Source organism: Elephantulus edwardii, unplaced genomic scaffold (assembly GCF_000299155.1).
Source record: "Elephantulus edwardii isolate Elephantulus edwardi_28Jun2011 unplaced genomic scaffold, EleEdw1.0 scaffold00242, whole genome shotgun sequence".
Lineage (NCBI taxonomy): Eukaryota > Metazoa > Chordata > Mammalia > Macroscelidea > Macroscelididae > Elephantulus > Elephantulus edwardii.
This window is the reverse complement of record NW_006399992.1, coordinates 104,154-109,682: the sequence shown is the minus strand read 5'-3', so window position 1 is coordinate 109,682 and position 5,529 is coordinate 104,154. Positions and strand designations below refer to the sequence as shown.

The window sequence follows — 5,529 nt, the reverse complement described above, 5'->3', positions numbered from 1 at the left end:
CTTTGGATTTCCATTCATTCATTGTTGCACATTTCTCCCCTCCCAAACCTCCGCCTAGAACACTACCCTCTTGGAAAAGTAAAAGAAAAATTCTTTCATTGTTTTATAAAACCTCCCCCAGGTCCACTCCACCATGTAGCCATCTCTCTAGACTCCTGCCATGACAGAAATACCTAATCACATATCTCTATTAAACAGTTTTCTCCCTCCTCTGTTTCAGTGCAGTATATAATACTGAACCCGTATTACTCAGTCTCTCCCCAACCCCAAGGTCAGTCCTCTTTTACAACAGTGACACCATGCAATATTTATCCTTTTGTGACTGGGATATTTCACTCAGCATAATGTTTTCCACAGTCAACAATTTTGAATAATATTGTATGAGTTCCTTGTTTTTCAATGCATCATAGTATTCCATCATGTGAATATACCACAACTTCTCTATCCATTTGTTTGTTGATGGGCACTTAGGTTGTTTCCAGCTCCTTGATATTGTGAACAAAGCTGCAATAAACATGGGTGTGCAGCTTTGTGTCTTAATATGTGATCAATTCTGGAGAATGTACCATGTCACTTGAGAAGAAAGTGAACTGAATTTTAGTTGGATGCAGTACCCTGAATACATCCACAGGTCAAGTTAGAAGATTGTTTAGCTCTTCTGCATCTTTGTTGAGTTTCTTTTGGGTTGACCTATCCTTTGTTAGAGAGTTGAAGTCTCCTACCACTATTGTGATGCTATTTCTTTCTTCAATTTTGTTAACTGTTGTTTTATGCATTTTGAAGGTCTGTTATTTGATGTTTAAATACTTACCAAGATTATGTGTATTTTTGATCTTCTGTGCCTTTATTCAGTGTGTAATGCCCATCCTTATCTTTTATGTGCTTTTAATTCTGCAGTCTATTTTATTAGAGATTAGTATCTCCACTCCTGCCTTTTTGAGGTTGCCATTTTCTTAGTATATTTCTCCCACGCCTTTGCTTTTGAGTCTTTCTCTCTCCTTTTTTTTTTAATGTGTCTTTTGTAGGCAACATTTTTTTTTTTAATCCATTGCGTTAACTCTTTTTTTCTTAATTGGTGCATTTAGTTCATTCACATTTAGTGTGATTATTTTCAGGCTAGGTTTTACTTTTGCCATATTCCTTTTTCTGTTGTTTCTGGTTATGATTGGCCATACACTTTACTTTGGTGTCTCCGTGTAAGGACTTCACTTAAAATTTCTTATGGTTTTTGTCTTGTTTTCCTAAATTCCTTTATTTTTGCAATGAATCTAATTTAACTCTCATGTTTGATGGAGAGCTTTGCTGGATATACGATCCTTGGCTGGCAATTGTTTCCTTTCATCTTTCTGTATATGCCACCCCATTGTCTTCTAGCTCACATGATTTCTGCTGAGAAATCAAAACATCATCTAATTGTTTCCCCTTTATAGGTAACTCTTTGTTTTTCTCATGCTGCTTTCATAATTCTATCCATATCTTTTGTTTTGGAGAATCTGACTATGATATATCTTTATGGTTGGGTTTTTTTTTTGGGGGGGGTGTCTAGTCTCTTTGGTGTTTGCTGTGCTTCTTGAATGTAGATTTTTATCATTCTTCAAAATACCAGGGAAGGTTTCTCCTAGTGTTTCTTCCACAGTTTTCTCTGTGACTTCCCTGTCACTTCTATTTTTGTGAATTACAATCATACGTATATTGTTCCTTTTGATATCATCCTACGTGATTCTAATACTTTCTTCATTTTCTTTACATCTCAGCTCTAATTTTCCTTCTAGTATGTTTCCAGTGAGGCTTTTGTCTTCCAGCTCACTGGTTCTCTTTTTCATCTCTTCAGTTCTTCTTTTATGTCTTCTCAGTGTGTTGAACACTTCTGCCATTTTGGTTTTAATAGTCTACATTGCATTTTTATGCTTTTCTGTTATTTTCAGTACTGTGTTGGCTGTACCCTCCCTGTCTTGTGATGATTTTTTAAGTTCTTATACCTCTTTATCTATACTATCATTTCCCCCCCCCATCTTTTTGCATTTTCTTCCATAGCTGTTCAAGTGGCTCCTCATCATTTTGTTTCTTCTTGATTGTCTCTGGGGTATTTGCTCTCTTACTTACTTCCATTGTTTCTTCCATCATTTACATATTCTTCTGTAGCTGTTCAAATAATTCTACATCAACATATTTCTTCTGCTTCTTTCTATCTGGGGTATTCATTGGGTCTGCCTATTTAGGAGAAAGGTTATTTTGTATTTGACTGAGGTAGTCTGCTTCTTTCTTACCATTATGTGAGTCTTTTCTTAGTAGATAGTAGGTTGTTGTAACTATAGAACAACACACTGTATCGCAATGTTTTGTGAAGGACCTGTATATTGGTGCTTCCCTCAACAATAGTCAACCAAGAATGGGATGACTGTTGCCCTCCTGAAAACATGCCCCCACCTGGCCTCTTCGACTTGAGCTTAGGAAATCCCACATGAGGTAGCTACACAGTAGTGTTTCACCCAAAGTACCTGTGATATTGTTGCTTTTGGTGCTGGACAGCACGGGTGGCAGCTGGGTGGTCCACAGGCCACAAGGCAGTGGGGTCTCCAGGAAGCACGTGCAGTGGTTTAGTGCTCTAGGTGGGACTGTAGTCTAAAACTTCAGCCCCTCAACCTGGCAGGCAATGGTTTTGTCACTGGTCCAGCCTGGTGTTGGCTGCTGCCTTTAGCAGATTCTGGAAAAGCAATGGCTGGAAGACACTCCTGATCCATCCATGCCACATAGGCTTTGGTATTTTGCAGCAGAGCAAAGGTCTCGAAGCCACCATTACTTTCATTAGCCCTACATTGAGAATATGTGTACTCTTATTATGTAGTTTGCTGAATAATCAATTACCTTTTGTTGTTGTTATGTGGCGTCAAGTTGCCTGCAATTCATAACAACCCTTCAGCTGCTCTGAAGCCTGCCCTCTCCTCACCCAATTTCACTAATTCTGACACACCTACCCCCATTGCCTTAGTTACTATACGAAACCATCTCATTTTAGGTCTTCCTCTCCTACAGTCTCTCCACCCTTCCGAGCATGATGTCCTTCTCTAAGGATTAGTTCTTCCTGGCCATGTGCCTAAAATACATGAGATAGAGCTTCAAAATCTTAATCTCCAAGGATAAACTTCGCTTCACCTTCTCCAATACAGACCTATTAGCTTTCTTGGCAGTCCATAGTATTTTCAAGACTTTTCTCCAGCACCACAACTCAAAGGCATCAATTCTTCTTTTGTCATTCTTATTCCTTGTCCAACTCTCTGATGCATAGCAATTAATTGCAAAGCCTATGGCCTGGATCAGGCGCATGTTAGTCTCTAGATGGATATTATTGCTTTTTAGTACTTTGGAGAGGTCCCTGACAGCAGATTTTCCCATTGCAATTCTACTTTTAATTTTCTCACTGCTAGTGCAAGAATGTTGATTGTGGAGCCAAGGAAGCTGGAATTGTTAACAACCTCAATCTCTTCTACATTTATCATGGTGCTGCCAATTGGCTCAGTGGTAAGAATCTTTGTGTCCTGATGTTGTCTTCTTATTGCAGTGTTTGAAAACCCTATGTGCAGTTGTTGTGTACTGCCGAGTCAGAACTGACCCATACCAGACCCTCTGGTGGATTGCAACGCAGCTTTTTGCCACTAGGCCACCAGAGCTCCCTATGTACAGTAGTTACCTTTTACTGAGCACTTAAAGAAAAGGCTGAATAATTTACAGAATATACAGAAAAAATCTCTGAGGTAGATACTACCTTCTTCCACTCCCCATTCCCTTTTACTGATGAAAATTTTAGTTTATATTATAAATTTTGAAAATTACAAAATCATAAGGTGATTAAAACAAGAATTCTTCACAGGCATGCTTGATTCTGATATTTATGGACTCAAGTATTACTGAAATTGTTGTTGCTGTTAAGTGCCATCAAGTCATAGGCGACTCATAGTAACCCTATGAATGAAAGACCTGTACACCTGTATAAATCTTGTCCTTTCTCCAGGTTCCTAGGATTTCCTATTTTGGAAGTGGATGCCACTCCTGCTTTCAACAGACTTGAAAATATCATCATCATCATCATCATCATCATCATCATCATCATGATGTTAAATAGTGTCTGTGTTTGAGAATCATTCCCTGAAACAAGAAAGTCAGGGGAAAGAGGTTTTGGGAAATCACACCCACAGAAGTAGCTCTTATTTTGACAAACACACCTTTTAGGGTTATTTTAGTATCTCATGACAAGGTGAGGGATTTAAACCTGCTTAGATGTCTCAATCCCTACTGTAAAAATATCTCCTAACAGTTTTCATGTGATGAATATCCTCCTCATTGATTGTTGTGATATTTGTGCTACCTTATCACTTCACAGGATCAGTTAAAAGCAAAGATAGATGATTATTGTAAACAGAATGCACAAGAATCCACAGAGTATTGTGAATCTTTACTTCAGGAAATTTTTGGCCCTTTAGAAGAAGATGTAAAACAAGGAATATTTTTTAAACCAGGAGGCTATAATCTCTTTATAGAGAAGAAACAGGAGTTGGAGAACAAATACTACCAGATGCCTAAAAAGGGAGTACAGGTAAACAACCTATTGAATGAATACTTTATTTTTCCCCCTGGGAAGTTATCACAGTGACTCTTTCAAACAATGGTTTAAGCAAGCAAAAGGGCACTGTGACCAACTAATTTGTTAACAAAGAGACCTTACCTTGAACTAGATAGGAGGCTTGTTACTGGTAGCATACATTGAGCCCCCTCAAGAACTGTAGTCATTCATTCATTCTTCCATTCATGGCAGTAAAATGAAATTGAATTAGCATATGTATTACAGAGTTGTTTTGTTTTTATCCCATAAGCTCCCTTATCTAAATTCCCATGTTGTCACGAGGCAGAAGAGACACTGAAGAAATACTTAAAATCCAAAGAAGAAATGGCTAAAGTACTTCTAAAGGATGGTCAGTTATTCACAAGAAAGAAAAAAGAGATTAAAGGTAAGAATAAGCTTAAAACAGTCTGATGTTGTTGCTGTTAGGTGCCATTGAGTTGAGTATGACTCAGTGACCTTGTGAACAAAAGATCTGAACCCTGTCCTATCCTGTGTCATACTTACACTTCCTGATATACAAGATCCCATTGTAGCAGTTACCGTGTTAATCCACCTGGTTGAGGGACTTCTCCTTTGATGAACCTCTGCCCTTCTCAGCAGCATGTCTTTCTACAGGGAGTAGCCCCTCCTAGCAACATGCCCAAAATACATGAGATGAAGCCTCATCATTCTTGCCTCCAAAGAGCACTCTGGCGGCACCCTCTCCAAGACATATCTGATATCTGTTTGCTCTTTTGGCTGTCCATCGGATGTTCAGCACTGTTCTCCAACAACACAACTCAAACACATCAATTCTTCGTCTGTCATCCTTATACATTGTCCAACTTTCAGATACATAGCAAGTGATCAGAAAGACTATAGCCTGAGTCAGATACACCTTATTCCTCAAATTGACATTGTTGTTGTTGTTG

At 38.6% G+C, this 5,529-nt stretch overlaps 1 pseudogene; it reads left to right on the top strand.

Annotated features, from left to right (window-relative positions):
• The window catches only part of LOC102849982, a 49,005-nt pseudogene that overhangs the window by 32,594 nt on the left and 10,882 nt on the right, over positions 1–5,529 (top strand).